Source organism: Zeugodacus cucurbitae, chromosome 4 (assembly GCF_028554725.1).
Source record: "Zeugodacus cucurbitae isolate PBARC_wt_2022May chromosome 4, idZeuCucr1.2, whole genome shotgun sequence".
NCBI classification, from domain to species: Eukaryota; Metazoa; Arthropoda; class Insecta; order Diptera; family Tephritidae; genus Zeugodacus; species Zeugodacus cucurbitae.
The window spans coordinates 39211565-39236930 of NC_071669.1; the positions used below are offsets into that span (position 1 = coordinate 39211565).

The 25366-nt window shown below is 34.8% G+C and overlaps 1 protein-coding gene across 3 annotated transcripts in view; it reads right to left on the reverse strand.

Annotated features, from left to right (window-relative positions):
• LOC105214400 (calcium uniporter protein, mitochondrial) overlaps positions 1-25366 on the reverse strand; it is a 127205-nt gene that overhangs the window by 92525 nt on the left and 9314 nt on the right. The gene's annotated exons all lie outside the window — the stretch shown is intronic.

Here is a 25366-nt window from a genome sequence, read left to right on the forward strand (position 1 = left end):
AAAGTGTCTTTGTAATTGATATCTCATAAGTGAACAGCGGTAATATATGTAATTATATTTTTATATTTCAATTCCCACGCCACTTTTATGGTTATCAATGATTTCAATTGCATTTTGATTGCCACGAAGTGCCCAATTAATTTGAGTACTACAAGGCGTATGAGTGACATTAACAACAACTTGATGTATGAGATATTAAAAGTAAATGGAAATAAGCAGGCTTAAATCCGATAATATACAAGGTTAAAATATGTATATGTATGTTTAAAATTATTTAAAAATAAATAATATAAATAATCATTTAATAAAATATATTTTCTAAAAATATATAAAATAACAAAAGCAAAAGCAAATATGTTTGAATTTTTGAAATTATTATATTTCAGTGCTGGTGTATTCTCATAAAATAATACAAAATTTTGTTCATATTTTATTATATAATAATATTTTTTCCCAACATACAATTATATAACAATTAACAAATACAAAGCATTTGCAGTTGTGAATTCATTTGGGTACTACATAACGTATGAGTGACATTAACCACTATCTGAATATGAGGTTGATATTCAGAAGCGGCAATTCGCATTAAATATAATTATAATAGAAGAATAAATTGATTTGTTTCTCGATTTTGAAACTAGTTGTATTATTTGTTTCTCGTTGTAAATTTAAATAAATTAAAAAGTTATTATACTTAAGATAAAACAAGTAAGGAAGGGCTAAGTTTGGGTGTAACCGAACATTTTATACTCTCGCAATTTATTTATTTAATTTTATTAAGATAACAAACAATTTGACCCACATATTCGGTATATATATGGTATAAAGTCCATTGACAGTTTGAAAATACTAATATTAAGTATATGGGAGTTAGGAGAAGTTATGACCCGATTTCACGTATTTTAGGCACGGATTAGAAGAAAAATATTCACTCTGAATTTATTCAAAATATCTGAGAGATTCACCTATATTTTCGTTAAAAAATGTATACGAAGCTCTAAGGTCCTCATATTCGATGTATGAGGCCTTGAATACTTATGGTCCGATTTTGGCGATTTTTAGAAGAGCGATACCACACTATACCACACTATAAAGGCAGTATTTGTGCAAAGCTCTATTCCGATATCTGCACTGGTGCTTCCTTTATATATTGTAAAGTAAACGATTCAGATTGGCTTCAAAGTTCTGGTGTATGGGAAGTATGCGTGGTTGTGAACCGATTTGGCCTATTTTCACAACATTTCATTGGGATGCGAGGAAAATATCACAAACCGAATTTCATTCAAATTGGTCGAGTAGTTTCGAAATATACAAAAGCTTAGTAGAGGCGGGGTAACGCCAACTTTCCCAAAAAAATTACATCTAAATATGCCCCTTCCTAGAACAATCCTTTGTACCAAATTTCACTTTCATTGCTTAATTTATGGCTTAGTTATAGCTCTTTATGTGTTTTCGGTTTTCGCCATTTTGTGGGCGTGGCAGTGGTCCGATTTTGGTCATTTTCCTATGGTGCCAAGAAATAAGTGTGCCAAGTTTCATCAAGATATCTTACTTTTTACTCAAGTTACAGCTTGTACGGACAGACAGATGGACGGACAGACAGACATCCGGATTTGAACTTTACTCGTCACCCTGATCACTATAATATATAACCTTATATCTAACTCGTTTAGTTTTAGTACTTACAAACAACTGTTATGTGAACAAAACTATAATACTCTCTTAGCAACTTTTGTTGCGAGAGTATAAAAAATTAATAAATAAATAATAATAAAAATTAATTCAATTTACTAGCTTGACTTGCACAGCTTTTAGCATAGCACTAATTCCATTATGTATGCAGTAGACATAAATGAGTAAATATCGTCGATTTGCGAAGCTTGGACTTATCGTTCGGTCTATAAGGAAAAGGTCGTTCTTATTAGAGAATAAATAAAATCGCAGGTTTTATTATCAGGGAAAATAGTTAGGAGAATCGACTTCCGCCTACTAGATCACTGCAGTGTCTTTCAAGCAGTGATTAAAGAAAGCTTTCTCGTATATATATATGCATATTTATAGACAACCATGCGGCTTTGAAATCACTTAACTCACTAAGGATTTTCTCTAAGATAATACATTAATGCTTTGAACTATTAGTGGAACTGATTTCCTATTTCACGATAAACTGTAATGGTTTCCTGGACACGGTGATATTCTAGGTAACTGTGAAGCGGATGAAGTAATCAAACTAGGCACACGTCGAAATTGTCAATATCATAAGCTGTTGAAAGCATACTTGATTGTATTTATATGAAATGCTTAAAGTTTTAACTTAAAAACAAAAAATAAATAATTTTACAAATAATTAATACACCCACGTGCTTCCAGTTGTTGAACCACCCAGCACATTAGACTGATTAACTTTGCTCTCACGCGTGGTCACTGCGTGCGTGCATGAGGCAAATAAAAAATTATTGCGAAATTTGTGAGTGCAGACCCAGCGCGACATGCTGACTTCCAGGCAGCTGATATGCGTGAAAATTGTACTCAAAATAGTGTAACCTTAAAAGCGGTCTTAATATATGAGTGCGATGCCACACACGGAGCAACAGGCATGCATGTGTGCGGCATGCAACTGCAATTTATTATTAATTTGCCTGCATAAATATACTCGTATACATGAGCGGCGTTAACGAGCGAGAACGCCTAAAAGCATGCACCAAATCGGGCAGTTAAATAAGATTATGGCATCCAAGTGTTTTTTGTCGCCTGCCTATTAATTTTTTATTACTCTTTGTTGCACTTTATGCTTTTGACACGCACGCGAACGCCATCGTAAACGAGTTTGTAGAGAATTAATGCAACTTAAGGGTGAAGCGCTCGCCTGCCTTTCAACTACCTTTAGGCGGTTGCATGCCTCGTCAGGCATTCAAGTGTCCTGACAAATCATTCGCGTGCACTTTAGCGCTGCAATAACTACAAGTGTGTAAATTATACTCGCATTAAAGCGGACAAAGCGGACAAAGCTGTTGTTGCCAGTGAAAAATTAAACATGAAAAGAAAAGCAATAACAACAATAACGTGCAAACAAATTTTCAGTAAAAAATGTATGTTTGACACTTAAAGCCTTGTTGTTGTGCCATATATTCTATATTTTACTTTTACTCTGCGTTGGCGTGGCACAATAAGGCGAACGCCCTTAGATTGCTGCAAAAACGTTCTTTGTGATTTTTGCCGCACATCCACTTCCCCGCTTAGGGGCCGGTAGTTTTGGAATGAGATTTTTGTTTGAAGCGGTAGTTAGCCCTTGAAGCACTCATCGTCTTTGTTTATCAGAAATATTTGCTTTCTTTCCACTTTGTTTTTGCGTTTATTCACTATTACTCTTTGTGCCACAAATCTACAATGTAAATATTGACATTTTAGGTGTCCTAATGAATTAAACTGAAAGTCAATGTCCAAGTACGTGCTTCGATTTGTCGATTGATTTGCTCGACCGTGATAAATTTGACATATTTTATTGGATTAGGTGGCGCAATTGTAGGCAATGTGATTGTAAATATTGTTCAAATTAATGGCGAACATTTGTTTATAGCCGTCGGCGCGCCAATGCACACTTTTGATTAACGCTTAAGTTCTATGGCAGTGACTTTTCGACCGAACTGCATTCATAGGTACATTTGGGGGAGTATTGAATTTAATAAAACAATGCCACATATTCATTGTTCTTTCTCTTCCTGGAATTAGGTAAACAACCAAAATTTCTCTATTTTTTTACCCAAAAACTTTATATAATTTATTATTCATCTAACATTTAGATTCAATATTTGTGAACTTGACAATGATTCGGATTTTTCGTTAGACTATCTCCTGTGGGGCTACGTCAAGTCTATGGTCTAAGCTAACAAGCCAGCGACGATTGATGAACTTCGTACGAATATCGAACGTGAAATTGGGTTCAGCGTCTGGACTTCTGCAAGCGTGCCCCTGGTGGCCATGCAAAAAGAAATCGAGTTCCATACGTAATGACATGGAATGCACTTTCGTAGGAATAAAAAAACTTAAAAACTTTTGTAGTGCTCTTATTGAAAACCCCTTTACATAATTTCATTATTGGTATAAAAATATTATTTACAACTATCTTAATAGCAGCGAATCTTCTTAGAGAATTTAAATAAACATTTAAGGTAAAGCTAAAAATAAATTTAATAGAAATTAGAAATGCCAATGTGGTGTTCACATTGATATTACTCGACAATTAGAGGGACCTAAAAGTTGTAACCCACCTTGCTGGATTATTATGAGAAACATAAGACTCTATGAGAGAAATCTTACTATTGTATTTGTTCGGAAAATGGAGTTGGAGAAAACATTGATCCTTTGAGTATCTCTCATATAAAACAAAACTATGTTTCATGATAAGACGACCCCCTATCGAGCGATTTCTTTAACCTAATGCTTGAGAAGATAATTCACGCTGTAAATCATAATCGTACTAGTACAATATTTTTTAAGAGTTACCAGCTCTTGGTCTCTGCCGACGACATCGACATTGTCGGCTGCAACAACAGGACCGTGTGTGCTGCATTTTCAAGCCTGGAAAAAGAAACGAAGCAAATGAGTCTAGTAGTGAACGAGGGCAAAACGAAGTACCTCCTGTCATCATGCAAATGGTCTCAGCTGTTAGGAGACCACGTCACTGTTGACAATTATAACTTCGAGGTAGTAAATGACTTACGAAGCATAACTTCGACGTCAGCCACGAGATCAATCGGAGGATCACTCTCGACAAGAGGTGCTGTTATGGGCTCAGTAGGCAATTGAAAAGCAGAGCCCTTTCTCGCAAAACAAAGACGTTCTATAAATCGCTCATCAAAGCCATCCTGATGTATGGCGCGGAAGCATGGAGCACTCCTTAGGAGCTTTCGAGAGAAAAGACCTCCGAGGGATTTATGACCCGCACCGCGTAGGCGAAGGTGAGTACCGGATTCGTTGGAATGACGAGCTGTATGAGCTCTTCGGCGATATAGACATAGTGCGGCGCATAAAAATACAGCAGTTGCGCTGGCTCGACCGAATGGAAGAAAACACTCCAGCACGAAAAATGTACGGTACCCACTGGCGGCCGACGAAGAAAAGGACGACAAACTCAGGTGGAAGGATCAAGTGGGTGTGGACCTTGAAATTCCCAAATGGCGCCGTCGTGCGCAATGCAGAGACGACTGGCGAAGGCTTATGGACGCGGCCAAAACCGACACCCGGTTGTAGTGCCAATTGATGATGAGGTTACATGATAACTAGTCGAAGTGGGTTAGAGACTATAATTAAAGAATAAACTTATACCCAAATATTATTATCTCAATATTTTTCTATCGAATTTAATATTGCTGTCGAATATAGAAAATTTCGCTGGAAAACTATTATAGTAACTTTTGTTGTTACACAAAATGTAGCCAAATGGATTTTACTGAGCAGATCATCATATACATACATATTAATACAAAGTGTTATATTAATTGTAAAGTAGTTTTTGAATTTTTGCTTTCGCTGCAGCGTAGATATGGTATAATACATGTACAAATTAGCTTCCCTTTTCTGACCATTAAAACCGTGTTGACCAAAACCATTTGACATTTATGAGGGCAGGCGAAGTGTACTAAAGTGCTGGTCAAGTGCTCGCAGGGATTTCACTTTGGGCCGGTGTGGGCGACTTTGACGCACGTGCAGACTGTAAAGCCACATAACTGCTGAATTCTTATACATATGTATAAATATATATGTGAGTACCCACATACTTACTGCATTTGCGTGAGTGCATTTATTTTGAGTATATTTTGAATTGAAAATTAAAGCGCTATTCATCAATTTAATTTGAAATTAAATTTTTACGATCACAGAATTCATAACTCATAAGTCAATGAATTATAAGACATGTGAAAATTACTATGTGTTTCACATGTTTTTCTTCTCTTTTTTGAGCGTTTTCTCTGGGGAAATTTATTTGTTAAGCATATAACTCTATATATATTGATATGGTCTGGATATATGTAGATATAGATATTTATTTATTATGTAAGCACATATTTATGTAGATTTTGAGCGTTAGCGATGTCCGTTTATGAAGTTAATCCTGCGCTATATATTATATAGTAAATATTTCTAATATCAGTTCTTTGTTATTTAAGATTGCTTTAGGAACTTCTCATTATATTCTCTCAAAATATTGTAAACCAGTTTTTATATTGCGGTTGTTTTTATGAAATAGTAAACAAAAGAGGTGAAAATATACTAAACATGTAACACAAAAGAGCTGGCCCGATCTTCTATCCTAAGCGCGTCTGACCGGCCAAAAATTAGAGAAAGGTGCCAGTAAAAAGATAAATTCATCAACATAAGCACCACTTCTACAAATTTAATTAAATAAAAAGAGATAAGCGATCAACTAGGTCTTGCGTGCTAACGTGAACACCGCCCAAATTGTGAGCATTATGATTACGAAAAATAATTGCAGAAAAGTTTTTCGTACTGCCGATGTGAATTAGGTGAGAACTATACAAATATATACTGGTACATACAGTCGAGGTCAAGCAAAAAGCACAAGTGACCTGCATTTGAATGTAATTTCGCTTCAACAGCAGGATAATAATAATATACAAGGATAATGAGATAGAGAGCAGCGAGTCTGTATTTGTCCTTAATTGGAAACAGCAACGTGGGAAACATTGAAACACAGATTGAGCTTGGTCGTCTGTCGATCATTGCTGCCGATGTCTCTGTGGGTATAATTTGGGTGCATTCGTTAGTTAACTAAAGAGAGTACCTCTGGTTCTATAATTGCAATCAATAATATTCTCTTACCAGGCTAATAGTGAATCTCTTGAATATAGTTCTTAACTCTGGTGATAACAATAGAGATAATATTCGAATTGTATTGAACAATAAACAGTTTAATTTTTAAAAATTTTCAATCTCAATATGAATAGTTGAATCAGTTTTATTTTATGAAAAGGAATCCATTATATGAGTAGATATGTACTTTAAAGACTGGCGTTCTACTTTCTAGTTCGTTCCTGTTGGCTTTTATTCATATCTTTGCAGATAAAAGCGTACACATATTTTATATACAACAATGCGAATATCAGAAGCTACAAAATGCTCGTGTTTGCCAAAAATATCTAAAAATACGGTCCTTTCACAAGTGCAAAAGCGCCTACGCACAAGAAAATAAAAATAAATATGCAATACATATACACTATATGTATATGCGATAAACAAATAAATAAATGCAAACATATGTTAAGCATATTTTTATACTTGCGGTCATACGCACACACACACACACACACACACACACTCATATACCAAAAGCAAACAAAAGCACAAAAAGCAGATTTTCACTGACCACTTGGGGTTTTTGTGGCCGCCTCACACGCCGGTGCCACCGCTCGCTGGCGATAAAGCGAAGAAAAGGCTCTGCTACGAGTAATCGCCCACTTTGTTGGCATGTGGTCAAAATTGGCTGGCGTCATTAAGTTGCCTTCAGCGCCTGCTCCAGCCAAGCGGCAAGCCAGCCGAAGGTGTTGAACGGCATTTACTAATGTTCTCAGCTCTTGGGCTGTGCGCATCATTTTCACTTTGCTGTCCCATTTTGTGGCGTCTCCCAGGCACACAATGCAATTACTGCATATACATATAGCAAATATATTTACTTAAGCGGCGCATATATTCAAGATATTTATTTTTATGAGCTGAATATGGTTTATTAACAACATGAATTGAGGCATCAAATGGTGCTTTCAACAGCCGCCAATTGTGTGCTCTCGTAACTAAGAGCAGTCTAATACGACCACACACACACACAGTAACACGAGGCAGCTTAATTGTGCTTGTGGCACGGCCATTTGTAGCCGTCGAGTGACTAAGTGCTTGTTCTTTGGCTAAATTTTTAATTGCGCATCTAATTTGGCACTTGTTCTTGACAAGCTTACTTCGAGCAAAAAGCTCCTTTTACATGCTGCTGAATGAAGCACAGAGACAGGGGCTTGTCATTCACACTAACAAAAGGACTGTGAGCGTGCGTGTGTGAACTAGGCACTTGTTGTTGGCTGTTGGCGAAAGGTTGGCGGTAGCCCGTTGAGCACACTCCAGCTGGCCAAGGAGTGGTTCATGTGTCTTACTCGTGTAACCTTATACATATGTGCTTTGACACACTCACATACAGACATATGTACACTTGTTGGTGGTGTAGTGTGCAGACATATTTGTTAGTCTTAATTTGCGTACACGTGGCGTCAATGTAGGCTGCCAGTTATTTTGAATAATTATCATGCTCTAGTTGCGCTCAACAGACACTGAACATTGGCTTCCGGCGAGGCTCTAAAGTCAACTAATATTAATTTTTCACGAAAATTGCGAGGAAGAAGAAGCTTTACATTAAATTTCGGTGCACTCTTATCAAAGAAAGAGGTATGTAGTGCTATCTAAATATTTTAACGAGAAATTAAAAAAGCCACTATAACGACAATCACGTTATAGTATTAGACATTAGCCTGGTTATTCTCGAGACTTTTGGAAATTACTAAGAAATTTCAGGACGTGAAGTAAATGTTAATAACTGCTAGTTATTAGTGAAGCTCAATGGCTCGAAGGCAGTATAGTGTTCTCTGCGTAATCAATGCTCTTTGTCACAGATATTCCATCGTTCGAGTGTTATTAATTCTCATAAGAACTTTTAACTACTGCAATATTTGGGTGAAAACTTTGAATTATTGTAGTTAGAGAGAGAGCAAGGTGACTGGGACTGATGGTGAAATTTCTCAATAAATAAATAATTGCTGCTCTAGTGAAAGAATCGGCAAATGCTACTGCGGATTGAGTAGGCTGTCTATCAACAAACATAAGTAGCTTTTATGAGTTTATGTGAGAGAAAAACATGTGTTATATAATGACTTCACTCGATGAGACGGTTCATGAAATGTACGTAGACTTCTTCCAGAGATTTATAGACTTTTATGCTTTGCCAAGGTCGAATGTCAAACAATAGATGAAACAGTGATCTGTATGAATTGTCTCCAAAAAAGTACGGCAATTGATGGAAGGAGCGTTCGAAAGAAAACTTTTCGAATCTGGAAATTTTAATGTAGCATAAGCCTAGAACAGCACACGAAGAAGATGAACTGCATTAACAACTGGACTCACATTTAAGGGGTTAGGTGGGATTCAGAGTCTAAAAACAAGGGTATTTTTAATTTTTTTATATTTTCAGGATTTTATTTAAACAATTCGGCATATTAAAGATATGTATTTAAATAGTGAAATTTGTGAAATTTTTATTTCAAAATTCCGGAACCTCAGCCGTTTGGCACCTCATCTCCCATGACGTGTCAAAAAAAGCTCTTGCGGTGCACAGCATAACTCATTATTGGTTCATCTAAAAACAATCCATTGATAATCTAATTAATAAATCAAGGAAAAAATAAAATATTGAAATTGGATTTTTGACAGAATTTTAATCAAAAATTCTCTTTTTTGCCATTTATTGGGTCGAAAAAACGGTTGTAAAAAAAAAATAAAAAAACCCTTCGTTCAATAATTAGATAATGTCATTCCAAAGGTGTGTGCAAAATTTGAACAAAATTGCTTCGTAACTTTTCGAGAAATCGTGTGAAATCGTGTCCCCTTACAAAATTGATTTTTGAGATAAATGCGTTTAAATTTTTACATTCGTACTGACTTGGCTTGATGGGCGGAACTTCCAAAAGGTCTATCTCTTCGAATATTACTCGGCTTAATTTGATATTTCAGTAATATTGTAATATTAAATAATACAAAAAATTAAAAATTTGAAACCCATTCAAACCCTTATGAACTGTACTGAAATCTTTGAGACAGTATGGAGACAATCAAGCGAATATTAGCCACTGAAAGCAAAGCAAAGTATATTAAATTCTGCAACAACCAATGCAAAAACTGTTAACTTATATATACATTTCACTATCACCATCATCAGAGCATAACTGTAACAATGAATTCAAGCTTTCTGCTGCACTTTATTTGCTCGTCAATTGTAGTTAAGATAAATACAAATGGAAATGCTCTGTTCATTTTCTCGTTTACATTACGCCTGTCAGCTAAAAGTTTATTGGCCATCACTGATATACTGATAAGTGCTTCTACCTAGAAACCGTTAGTAGCTCAGGTGTACAAAGGAAATCGATTATATTTTTTGCGTTTTTTCGTAATCTTGCGCTCAAATTGCGCTTTCATAGAACTATTTACATACTGAGGTACGCAATGGGTTGCTTTTATGACATATCGACGAATGACAGCAACGATGGGATGGGCCACGCACACAACCATCGAAAGACGCTTAAAGTCTGCTCTTATAATATTCCTTCTATCAAATGAAGTTTTTATGGATTTCCTCTAGTTTGAAGCGTATGCGTCTTAATGCTGTTGCACGAGTAACTCTATGTGTGTGTGTGTGTGCTGTTATTGTATAACCTTTCAGCACGTTTTGCTCGATATTTGTTTGCGCTTTGTTTGCTTTGTTTGTGTGTGTCTCAGCGAAACTGTAAAATTGGCATTTCGATTCGTAGAAAACAATATTAACCTCATAACATTGAACATGGAGCAGCACACATATCTGTACATATACAAATACAAATACAAATGTAAATATGTGTGTGTGCGTGTACATGCACTTGTTTAACTACACCATTGGGGTTTATCTGTCAGTCGTTACCACGAGGAACAAATGGATACGCTAAAACTCTAAAGACTCACACTTTCACACTCAGTCACGCACACACACACACACACACCCTCAACAGAGGATGTGCATAGTTTTCACGTTAGACTGGACCATTTATTGAAATTTCCTGCAACTGGTCATGAAAATGAAAAAGCGCTTTCGCTGAACAAGTGGCCGCAAGTGAATATGAAAATTTATAAGCGAGTCCTTACATGCTCAACATATTTCATTCATCTATAAACATACATACTTATACATATACATATATATATATATACAGTTGCACTTAAATACAGTTATAGATTAGATGAGATCGCATAAATAAAATAATCTTTGTTCGTTTATATTGTTCATCTACAACACACACACATAATATTTCATGAGCTGGCAGTGGAAAAAACATTTGGAAATGTGTATATGATATGTGTATCTAAATATATTCCTTCATATCTGCATAAGCGCGTATAAAAGTGCGCTTTGTGCTTCCCTTATAAATTGAATATGTCAATGCTTTTAAACAAACTTTGTGTTGCTACCAAAAACAAATGGAAAATAAATATGAAAAAATAAATAAATAGCTTAGTGAGTGAGTGCTGTTTTGTTGAGCGGAAATGCATAAAAGATATTACTTACAGCAAAATAAGTGCAAGTGAACAATTCCAAATGACTTTTGAAAAGTAAATATTCAATTCACATATTTGATGTATTTAAGATATTTTCGAGATATTCCATATTAGAAGCAGTGAAATTACTAAGTTCTACTTAAGAACAAAACATATCTTTCAACAAGTAAGAAAAGACCAAGTTCGGGCGCAACCGAACATTTTCTACTCTCGCAATTTATTGCTATATTTTTATTAAGATAACACACAACTTTACCCAAATATTCGGCATAAAGTCTAATAGAAAAACGTAAATCATCATATATAGTATATAGGCTGAGGTAATTCAGGAACCGATTTCAATCATTTCCATCACCAACATACATTATATCTAAGATTATATGCTCATTTAATTTGGCTAAGAAATTTCATATATTACCCGATTTATAAGCTATTAAGCCCATCGTATTTTTGAAAATCCTATAATTAGCTATATGAGAGCTAGGGGAAGTTATGACCTGATTTTAACCATTTCTGGTACAGAGACATACTATTAGAAGAAAACGATTTCCTCTGAATTAAATTGAGATATCTGAGAGATTTACCGAAATTGTCGGTGAAAAGTTTCCATGGGGCACTGAGTTCTTCATATTCGAAAACAGGGGCATTGAAAAGTTATAGTCCGATTTCGACAATTTTTTCACAAGTGATGCCACGGATCATATACAGTATTTGTGCAAAATTTTATTTCGCGATGTTCATTGGTTCCTTATGTATATCTTATAAAGTGAAGGAATAAGATGGAATTCAAAATTGAGTTATATAGGAAGTCGTCGTGGTTGTGAACCGATTTCATGCATTCATCCGTATCCCAGACGTGTCAAAAATTACATCCAAATATGACCATATGCGGGAGTATAATAAAAACAAATAATACTCCTTATAACCCCGGAGGGTTAAAGATAGAATCAGTATATTTTCACAAATTTCACATATCGTTTAAGATTTTGGCGAGCATTCAAAATTATACGAACTGACATATCTTTCAAAAATACGAAAATAAATGCTCATGTTTGCCAATTCCAAATGATTCCTTTCTAAAACAATATCTTATTACGCATATAAACTCTGAAAGGCACGCGCATTTCATAGCCTTGAACTCGCTGAACTCTAATAACTCAACTCACACACGCTTGTCACTTATACACACACACAGATACTAGACCACTCAAACATTCAAGTTTGCACGCTTTGGCCACAATCCTTGTTTGACACACTTTCAAATTCAATTTCGTGTCGGTCACACCAACACATGCTCACTCGCATGGTACACTTTGTTTCTGTTGTTGTGCTTATGGTATTTGTTTTAATTTTATGAAAGAAAATCATAACTGCAGCAGAGTTTCACATCTCGTTCATATTTCACTTTAACTTTTTCTCTCTTATATGTACGCGACTGAGAAAATAACTAGTGTGGAGCCCAACTAGTTAGCCCAACTTGTCAGTAGTACTAGTTTTGACAAAGTTAGTATTGATGTCCTACGAGTTAAAACATGAACAATTTCGGTCAGCCTCATACAATACAACAAAATATTTGTAGAAAATCTCTTTTATAAATACAATACTTTACAAATTGCAATTTAATATGAAAGAAATGTTCACCCGGTCATCATGATTTTCAATTTCGGCCTTAATGTAAACTAAATTTATAAAATAAACAGTTAATGTCAGTTTGAGTTCTGCTCTCTTTACTTCTCATTGGAACAAGTCCCACTGAAATGGTATAACTGCTATTATGCCAATCTACGTGATTTATACCAGATGTTGTTTGACTCAATATTTTCCAAAGTTCAACAAATCGAATAAAGCTCTATATTATTAATCCTGACAGATTTTCAGATTTCTAGTTACTTTACTAGTTAAATGATTTTATTGATGGGTATAAACTAGCACGATGTATGAGAGAGAACATACGTGTTTGCGCTTATCGCATTTCAGCAACAGCATCTGGGAAAGTGGCAAAACCGAATTAAGGTAAAAGTCAATTAAAACTTGCTAATTAATAACGAATCGGAGAAGACATAGCCGGAGGAAGGTTGGTAGTATTCTTATAGATGACTATACACAGGACTGATATAAAAATGTGCATGACCACTAAAAATAGTATTATGATGATGAAAAATAGTATTATGTATTGAATACGGATTCACTACAATAAAACTGTTGTTGATGTTGTTGGAAGAAGTATCACAACATTTCAAGGCTGCTGCACCAATTGCTGATCTGTAGCAGCTGCTAATGTTAGACGAGTTGTTTTGACTACATTTCGTTGCCTTTTCGTAAATTCTTGACCAACAACTAATACTTTAACGACAACCCAGCCTCCATATTCGCCAGACCTGACTTCATGTGACTATTTCCAAAATTAAAGAGAATCTTACGGCTGTCGTTTTACAAGTATACGAGACATCGATGTGAGAGCCAAAGGCTATACTATAAATTGAGTTTGAGAACTGTTTCGACGATTGCAGACTATTTTAAAGTTGACAACATTAATGTAGACGAATGAATAAATATTTTTTTCCAAAAACGATAATTCCAGTTATTGTTGAACACACCTCATATATGTATATGTAAGTACTAACTCAAGTTTCCTAGTGCAGTAAAAGCAAAGGCCGTCTGCTTGATTTGATGAATCACACATTTTTTTAGCTGCAAAGTATTTTCACATATGAATATTTATTTAATTATTATCGATGTGTTGGATTTGAATATTTTATATGAAGAATATAATTTATTGAGGCTTTAAATAAATAACTGTACTAAAGTAGGGCACTCAATAAGAGTCATTAATTTCACCTATAAACTTTCGTGTAATTATGTAAGTACATACAAATAAAATATTTAATGCTCATCACAGCGCAAAAGAACGTTGAAGAATTTTTAATTATTCATGTAAGCGCAGTCAAAAGGCAGAATCCTTGAGATAATAAGGCTCTGTAAGCATCAGGTGAAATTCCTTAAATTTCAAAGTGCCGAGAATTAATATCGCTGAAAATGTTGGGTGAAAAATATTAGAAGAGAAGAAGAAAAAATTAATGAAATTCTTCTTTATTTAGACACTGTAACGTTTTCTGCTTGAATTCTTGCTTGTGAAGAATTTTTGTGAGTGGTGTACACTTTAAACGAAAGAATTCAATTTCCCTGGATCGTTGCAAAATTATATTCAGTAAGCACAACCTTACTAATTTTTTTAGATTTTCATATAATTTTTAAGCATTGCTCTATTCTGTCACTGTTGATTAAATACAAGGTCTGTTACATTTTTTTTACAAACACTCGTTTGTGGCATCTTCGTGGTGTCAGAAAACGCATTTCAGAAATTATTTTTAGAATACGTTCGTTTATTTTCAACTTTCCTTTCAGTTAGAGAATCATGCCTTTTCAATACCGACCATAAACTCACTGTATTCATAACTCAATTTTTATACATATGTATATGCATGTAAAGCCTTACTATAGTCCTTGCTGCCGCCAGCAGAGCGCCAATATTCTCCACTGCATTTTTCGTACACATCCATTCACAGACATACAATACATGCACTTCCGACTACAGCACATCCATACATACATACATATGCACACACTAGAACATTGCAGACTGCCCGTCGCCATTTGTATTCTTTATTCTCACTTTTCCTCCATTTTCTTCGCGCTGCTTTTCTGCACTTTGCCCGCTTTTGGCATGAATGCAGACAGATACGCGTACATATAAAATTGGTTGGAAAATAGTGGCAAAATAGACATTAAGTCACATTAATTATTTACGCATCGCTTAGTTTGTAAAGAAAGGAAACGCGCAATAAAGTGTGCAGAAGAAAAGTATTGCAAATATGGACAAGTCCATTAACATCAAAAGTAAATTTTACACATTCTAAAATGCTCTAGCATTGCTCTGTCTCTACTCGAAATAGTAACAATAGTGGATCACATTTACATATGGATAAGACATGTGCGAAAAATACCGGAAATCCGCCGTAAGGAAACGGAAAGTTCAAGGTTGACACGCACAATTTGGAGTAAACTTCGTGTTGTAGAATGGACTTATTGCGTAAATGTGTACTGTAAATTTCTATACTACTGTCGGATGATCCAAGTAGAAATATTTTTTTTGATAGACAGATCATACGTAAGTCGTGTCAAGTGTCATGTGATTTTTGTTCAGTATTATTTGGGATTCCATCAAGGAATGACTTACTCAACTTTATAACGAAAATTAGTTGCATTTCAACTAGTGTAAGAACTGACACCGAAAGGTTCGAAAAAAATCCGACGTTTTCGAGCCTAATTCTGTTCAGCGATGAGGCTCATTTCTGGCTCAATAGGTATGTAAAAAAGCAAAATTGCCGCAATTGGAACGAAGAGCAATCTGAAGAGATTCAAGAGCTGCCATTTCATCCAGTAAAATAACTGTTTGGTGTGGTGTATGGGCCGGTGAAATAATCTTTCCATATTTCTTCAAAAATGTTGCCAGAGAAAACGTAACCAACGACCTTATCGCGCCATGATAACCGACTATTAGATGCCTGAAATTGAAGATCGTGATCTCTGCGACATTTGGTTTCAACAAGACGGCGCCACTTCCCTCACATCGCCACGAGCAATATTTGAAAGAAAGAATCTTTAAAAAATAAAATGCCAAAGAATGGTCTTCCGAATGATAATAAACATGCCCATTAAATTTAAATGTTCTTTGCTTTTTCTCTTTAAAAAAGTAGGGGACCTTAAAATGGATCATCCTGGACCATTATAAACTCTTGGACTTTGTGCTATTATATATTAAATTTTTATTTTTATAACATAACAATAAGATTTCATCACCCAAAAAACGGTTTCCTCTAAAGATATACAGTTGGTGAGTTTTGAAGCCCCTTATCTTCTGTCTTCAGAAGGATTTTGGTGTTTTAATGAGTTTCCATTATTAGCAGGGTAACATTTTTACAGGTATAAATCATCTTTTCGAGGATTTTTCAGAGACAGTTTGAAATCATGGGTCTGGTAGAGGGGGCAAGCCGAAATATCTCACGCATTCGCGTCGCGGCTCCCACGTCACTGTTGTCAGTCAAAATTTTGAAGTCGTAGATAATCAAGTCTATCTGGGAACAAGTATTGACAACACTACCAATGTCAGCCTAGAAATTCAACGCAGAATCACTCTTGCCAACATGTGCTACTTTGGACTGAGAAAGCCGTTGAAAAGTAAACTATTCTCTTTGGATTTCCAATTGGCGCCAAACTGCCAAAAGGTGGAGCGAATGCAGCGCTGTTTTAAACTCGGCTATAACCGTGTAAGCAGTTCCTACGACTCATAATAGAATGATTTCAAGTTAAGTTTTTGGAAGATGTTTATATTGCCATAAACTCATAACAAATTATGATATAAAACAATATGAATAAAAAGCTTGTTATCAAAATTGTCATAAATTTCGGAACCAAAGCAGAAGTTTATTTCAAATTTAAATGCGTACACAACAACAAAAACGACGCCATTATGTCCAAATGAGGTACGGAGCACAAATCGTTCGTAGCGTGGACACGGTGAAAGGCACGTAATGCATAAAAAGGAATTCACACAAATCGTGTTTTCGCGGAGGTGGCGATGGCTCGCTTTGCACCGTCGTTTATTGCAATTGCGTTGGACATCAAATAATAAACTAATTTATGGCTGGATTGCGAATGCCACGCAGGACCCCTAACATTTCAGCGGGTGAGCATATCAGCATTTTAAGAGCAAATACACAGACGAATTCTTGTCTAAGCTGGAGAATTGAAAATTCAATGAAAGCACACACAAATAGCAGAATTTATTATTTCGACGAAATAAAGCAATCAAAAGCGTTTTGCGAACACAAGAAAAGAGCAGCAAAACAGCTGAAATAAGCTTCAAATCAAACAATATGTGATATGAGTGCGTCACACATTGGAGGTCAAGAAGCCCTCAGCAACTGAGACACTTGCTTTGATATAGCTTTTGACGTGGGTGGCATCAAGCTTAAGAGAAATATGGAATTAAAAATTTAACCAACTCAAGTGAGACTTTAACTCGAACAAAAATACCTACATGTACATACATCACATCTCTTTCCCATACATATATCAATTGACAATGCCGAAAAACAAATTGCTCTGGAATGTCACAGACGCTTTGATTAGGGTCACTACCTACGCAGTGGGGCAATTATGGAGTTTGAGTAATTCTTTTATTTATTGCGAGCAAATACCACAACAATAAACAAATCACAACAACCACCAAACATATTGTACGAAGTCGAAAATTTGTTAAACTGCTGAGGAAAATCCGTGGCTTCGAATAAAATGGCAAATGGCAATGAAAAAGGAAAAGCCGAAACGTAAAAGAGCAAAACGAAAGAAAATGTGTGAATTGGTTGACAAGGGTTTTGTCAGATATTCTCCAACAGCTTGTTCAGTCCAACTCACAAGTTTGTTGGACACGCCTGTTCATATATTGACTGTAGGGATCATGTCAACCCAAATTGGGATGCACTCTAATAAATTACCATATAAAATAAGAATTATCTAGGTGCAGTTGTGTATTGCAGAGACAAGGAGGTTTGGTTTAGTCTGAGCTTATTTAGGGAGTCACAAAGCAGCTTCGTAAATATAAGCATAAATAATGAAGCAGCAAATAAGCAAACCGCAGTGCAGAGCCTATTATAAATTCACATTTAAAACGATACTAATCTATGAATAATTATGTATTTTTGGTATCCGTTGCCAATGCTGTATTTTGTAAAGGGTGCGCCGAGATAACGTTCACGCATATGTTTAGGAAATTCTGAATTGTTCATGATTCAAGAGCATTGTAGAGAGTTTGTTTTAAAACTTCATTCTTACGATCCCCTCGAAATGAAACTATTGTATAAGAAACTCAGCTGAACCCCGATCAGGAGTTCAAATTTCGAAAGCTTCAATGAATATAAGAGAAAGAAACCACTGGATTGAATGGTTAAAGAAATGAGAACAAGTTTAACTACATATGTTTCTTACCCAGCCAAAAAAGATCTGTAGATCTGCTATAGTTCACCCTGATTTAGCAGGATCTTGCGACAATACAATTATTGGCGAGTGTTTAGCATTCAGTTTACATAAGTAGAACGCGGAGGAAAAGAAAATTCACAGTTCCCATATGAAACTAATGAAACATGGAAGGGGAAGCAGCAGTATCCTTGCAAAGATTATAATATAGATTACAAATACTACAAATCAAGAAAATTCCATACCACGTAAAAATCAATCTCAAATTAATTAACTCATATGCCAATCATGCCTTTTATTAACACTTAAATTATTTAAAGTCTCTTATTTTATAATGAAACCATTTTCAGAATACTATAAGTATTTCCAAACAACTGTATAAATTCACAATACTCTTAACAACAAAAATCCGGCGAAATAAATTTCCAAATATCGTTTATCCGCATTTGACATCTGTCAATACTTAAAAGCGCCGTTAAATTAAGCCGGCAAGTGGTACAAAATATTGCGATAAAATGTACCAATATTTACTTAATCAATAATTGAGAGATTGTACAAAGTGAATGCGTAAAAGTACAGTGTAGTCAAGTTCAAGTGAACTGAGCGCTGAAGTAAGAATAAGTTGTAGAAATTCTTTTTATAAGCGATTCACAAACTTATATTTAATTGAAGATAATATTATGAAGATATATTAGCTTAGAAGATAAATGGCTAGTATAATAACCCTATACGGCAAAATCGACATTTTTTCTGGGTATTGGACCAAACCCATTTTTCCACAGATTGAGTCATAAGTAAAAAATCAAAGTTACCCTCCAAAATCGAAATATTTGAATTCGAAATTTGAAAAAAAAATATTTAAAAAAGTATTATTAAATATAGTTACTAAAAACTCCAAAATATAGATATTATATATTCTCAATTTTTTTTTTTTAATTCAATTTTTGTAAGATGCTATGAATGGTCAAATAATCTTCGAAAGAAATAAAATATTTTTTATATCGAAAAATAGTTTTACATACCAAAATTTAGATTGTACCAATATTGTGGGTTTTTTAGAAAAATCCTTTTTTGGAGATAACTTCGAAAATCAATGAATACACTTTTTTACTTATGATTCAATCCACCGGAAAAAAATGGTTTAGTCCAATACACAGCAGAGTTTTATTGATCTTAGTCAGTTTCTTATACAGTAGTTTTCCGAAATATCGAACACATTAATTGTCAGACCTGTTCGTTATATCGAATTTTTCGTTAATTCGAGCACTCACTTAGAGGTATGTTTTTCAATAAAAATTAGTTAAATCTCCGTAAATTGCAGTTTAATAAATTGTTTTATAAATTATTTGTTAAAAAAATGAAAATCCATAATAAAACAAGCCAAATCAGCTAAATTCTTCCAAAATGGACCAATTCTGACACTCGTACTTCTATTTGGTGCTGATCAAAAATTTTAAGCTTTCAACATTTTTTTTCAATTTGCACATTTCTTTTGAATTTTTTTCAAGTTATATTTTTAATTATGGTTCGATGATATTTGATTTTTCCTCTTTCTTCATATGTCTTCTTCATGTTGTTCGTTAAACCGAGTACTTACAAATCACCGATGTTCGTTATTTAAGGTACTCAATGTAACAAATTTGCTTGTTCGTTATAAGCGGTTTTCGTTAAAACGAATATTCGTTATTTCGGAAAACTACTGTATGTATATTCGCTTGATTATATCATACGAAATATATGAGGCGTTCAAATAAACAGTTTCTTCTTCACTTGCATGATCAAGACCACAATTTAGTCACTGAATACTCGCTTTTTATAATAGGAACAGGCCCGCCCTGCTTGATCTAAATTACTTATTGAATTTGTCTTCTTTTTTATTTACGAGTATAGTAAAGGTAATTGTAATAATTATATTATAATGGAAGCGATGATTTCGACCAAACGGATTATACATTTTTGAGTTTTGCCGACGATTTTTGACAAAACAGATATCCAAGCATATGGTTTCTTCACATTACAACCGAAATGTATTAATAAAAAAATAATAATTTCTTTTAATCAAATTATAAACGTGTTCTAAATGAAAGCTCTGCTTCAAGTCATTACCCCTGTATTCTATCTGCAATTAGTCCACGTTAGGCAGTGTCTACTGTAGTTGGCTTGTTTGAGCATCGTGTGTGATAATATAAATTACTTATTTTTCATATATGTAACTGATGTTGTTTATATCGTGCACATATGTATTTGCAAGTGTATGTAGGTATATATGAGCGCAGGTGTGTGTAAGCACGCTAAACTATCAACACCGGCCCGGGGGGTACTAAATTTAAATTTTGAATATTTGGATATGTGTCAGAGCATTAATCAGATAAGCGACAATAGAGGCATTAAATGCGAAGTCATGCAGCATAAGTGAGCAAATGAAATTCTGACAAAGTGCCGAGAAAACGCCTCGTGCCCACCCCACGCACACACTCACACATACCATAACATACCTAAATAAACACATTTAAGAGTTTAAGCAAATGTGTCCAAAGAGTGAGTGTTGTAAATAAAGTGTGGTGAATATGTTTGTGTGTACGAAATGGCAGCGATCGCGTGCGCCAAAACCATTACCAACTGCTTTCAACTGTGGAGCATGCCACATACACTCATACATATGCACGAGTAAGCCGCAAATATTGCTTGCTAATTCTCACCGCAAAGTGGTGGCAAATATTTGTACAACTTGACAGCAGCCATAGACAACGGACGACAACAAACTAAACAAAAACAACAACAACGGCTAAATTCATAAAGAAGAGCTGGACAGGTTGAAGTATCAAAATATTCGCAGTATTTCATATTCATGTTCTCATATCTACATAGAAAATGATAAATGTTAATGGTGAGATAACCTTATTTGAAGTGTCTTGATTTGTATTTAAACGGGGTGTGAGGCCAATTTAGACGCTCTATTAGAAATTATGCTTAATTTATTTAATATGCTAACAGAACATATGTGCATATATACCAGTAAGTAGGTATGAAATATGGCACCATCATTATAGGTCCGTAATTTTCTCTTTTACAAAAATTGTATATTCGACAAATTCCTTGGGTTTTTTTTTATGCTTAGGTCCTATTTTGATATAGCAAAATCTGAGAGATGATCTGCGATGTATTGACTTCGACCTTTGGCCGAATACTATCTAATGAAAAGCTCGAAGGGGGTATTGAGTGAAGCTCCACCATAATGATGGCTAATAAAATAAATATAACAAGTAAGGAAGGGCTAAGTTCGGGTGTAACCGAACATTTTATACTCTCGCAATTTATTTATTTAACTTTATTTATATTATATAATACACAATTTGACCCACATATTCGTCATATATATTGTATAAAGTCCATTGAAAGTTGGAAACCCTAATATTAGGTTAGAAGCACCGAGGTCCTCATGTTCGATATATGGGACCAATTTTTAAAATGGGGCTGCCACACTATTAACGTAGCATTTGTGCAAAGTTCTGCACCGATATCTTCACTAGTGTTTACTTTATATATTGTAAAGTAAACGATTCGGATCGTCTTCAAAGTTCTGGTATATAGGAAGTAGGCGTGGTTGTGAAGCGATTTGGCCTATTTTCACAACATATCATTGGGATGTAAGGAAACTATTACAAACCAAGTTTCATTGAAATCGGTCGAGTAGTTCCTGAGATATGGTTTTTGACCCATAAGTGGGCGACGCCTCGCCCATTTTCCATTTTGCAAAAAAATCTGAGTGCAGCTTTCATCTGCCAATTCTTATGTGAAATTTAGTGTTTCTGACATTTTTCGTTAGTGAGTTAACCCACATTTAGTAATTTTCAACCTAACTTTTGTATGGAAGGTGGGCGTGATTATTATCCGATTTCTGTCATTTTTGGACTGTATTAGGAAGTGGCTAAAAAAACGACTGCAGAAAGTTTGGTTTATATAGCTCTATTGGTTTGCGAGATATGTACAAAAAACTTAGTAGGGGGCGGGGCCACGCCCAATTCCCCAAAAAAATTACATCCAAATATGCCCCTTCATAGTGCGATCCTTCATACCAAATTTTATTTCCATAGCTTTATTTATGGCTTAGTTATGGTACTGTATGTGTTTTCGGTTTTCGCCATTTTGTGGGCGTGGCAGTGGTCCGATTTTGCTCATTTTCGAAAGCAACCTTCCTATGGTGCCAAGAAATAAGTGTGCCAAGTTTCATCAAGATGTCTTAATTTTTACTCAAGTTACAGCTTGCACAGACGGACGGACGGACGGACGGACAGACAGACATTCGGATTTGAACTCCACTCTTCACCCTGATCACTTTGGTATATATAACCCTATATCTAAATCGTTTAGTTTTGGGTTTTACAAACAACCGTTATGTGAACAAAACTATAATACTCTCTTTAGCAACATTTGTTGCGAGAGTATAAATATAGGTACGAGCTATATTTGAAGAGCCCTAAATAAAAGAAAACGAATTTTTTTTTATGTGTTAAAGTCGACTCTTCCTTTTCCTATTATTTTTCTGACATTGCTGCCAGGACAAACTTTATAAATTCAATAACAAAAAATAAGAATTTTTCCGTTTTCTATGTTTAGTAAATTATGTGGCGTAAATTGTTATACTGTACAACACTCGGCTAGGTATTGGACCAAACTTTTTCGGGAGATTGATTCAACAGTAAAAAACGAGTATTCTCCAATTTTCGAAATAACCTCCAAACTCGAAATATTTGCTTTCGAAGTTCGAAAAAGGCATTATTACTAATAAGAGGATATACTTACTCGAAATCCAAGAAGTGAATATAGTCCACATTTTTCTCTTAACTCAATGGTGTATAAAACTTGTCAGTCAAGATTAATGATAGATATAGGGTCCAGTATTTTTCGGTATTTAATGATATTAGAATAAGTTTAATACAGTGGAACTTCTCTAACTCGAATCACCATAATCCACAAAAATACTTCGAGTTATAGAATTTTCATTAAAACATATAAATTTTCAAAAAGCTGTAATTTTGTTTGTTGCATTTTGCTCTTGTTTGTCTCTTGACGTCTATATCCCATGCCTTTCTTACATGATTTATGCAATCCATAACTGTAATATTATATTTTTTGTTCGCCTCCGTACCGTATAGAGGGGCTCTTTTAAGATTATGCCTCGATAGTAAAACTTTAAATTTTGTATTACGTCCTGACCAAAAAGTTCGATTTATGGAAGGAAATTTGTATGAAAGTTGCACTCTATTGCCTCTTGAAGAGTTCGAGATATGGAGAACTTCGAGTTATAGAAGTTCGAGCTATGGAAGTTCCACTGTACATAAACTGAAACTACAGGTGCTATTCGTTGGCTTAATATAGAAAAGGCGTATCTACATTTTTTTCGAAATCGCGTTTTTATGTATTCTGGTAGACCACTGTTAAAAACTCCTCCCCTTAAAAAATTAGTGGGCTATGATCGTAAATAACGGATTTTTAGTGTTATATAAAAAAGCCCTAACTCAATCAGCAGTCGCTCTTCACAAATGAGAGGGGACTTTGACAAGTAGTTCAAGAAACGCGCTATCTTTTATTATACACAAAAATTCATCCTAAAACATATGAGGTAATTATAGTCTAATACACTAAACGAGAAAGAAAGTTTAGAAGACCGGGATCGAGGACTAGGTATGCGGAACTAAATCCTCAACTAATACGTACACTAGATACAGATGTTAACAAAATGAGTGAAGGCAGAAAGGATTTAAAACAACGTACATATTTTCTTTCATCAAACAACCATCAAGCGTTGCTTGCATTTTCATGACCAAGAAGCGGCTGTACAAATTTAACAAATAAGGAAAGGCTAAGTTCGGGTGCAACCGAACATTTTATACTCTCGCAATTTATTGCTATATTTTTAATAAGATAACACACAATTTGACCCATATATTCGGTATAAAGTCCAATAGAAAAACGAAAATCATAAGGTATATACGGGCTGAGGTAATTCCTGAACCGATTTCACTCATTTTCATCACCAACATACATTACATATATCTAAGATTATATGTTCATTTAATTTGGCTACATATGATATGGCTATGTCGATATTTCACATATAACCCAATTTACAAGCTATTAAGCCCATCGTATTGAAAATCCTATAATTAGGTGTATGACAGCTATGGGAATTTATGACCCGATTTTAACCATTTCTGATACAGAGACACACTATCAGAAGAAAAAGATTTCTTCTGAATAAAATAAAGATATCTGACAGATTTACCGATATTTTCGGTGAGTTCTTCATATCCAATATCCGGGGCATTGAAAAGTTATAGTCCGATTTCGAAAAATTTTTCACAAGTGATGCCACGGATCATATACAGTATTTGTGCAAAATTTTATTTCGCTATCTTCATTGGTTCCTTATGTATATATTACAAAGTTAAGGAATCAGATGGAATTCAAAATTGAGTTATATAGGAAGTCGTCGTGATTATGAACCGATTTCATCTATTTTCCACACGTGTCATCAGGGTGTCAAGAAAATATTATATACCGAATTTCATTGAAATCTGTCGAGTAGTTCTTGAGATATGAGCTTTGACCCATAAGTGAGCGATGCCACGCCCATTTTCCATTTTATAAAAAAAATTTGAAATGGGCGCAGAAATTAATTTTTTCTGTAAAATTCGCGTTTCTGGCGTTTTTCGTTAGTGAGTTAATATCTATTTTGAGGCGGGACCACGCCCACTTCCCCAAAAAAATTACATCCAAAGATGGCCCTTATTAGGACGTTCCTTTGTACCAAATTTTTATAAGAGAATATAATTCTTAACAAACACAAGAAAATATCCGATCTTACCCGCAGAATATTCTATGTGCTAATATTTATCTAGAAAGTGTTAATGATAGGTAACTTTCTAACAAACAAACAGTCAAAAGCCATATAATGGAAAAAATCTAC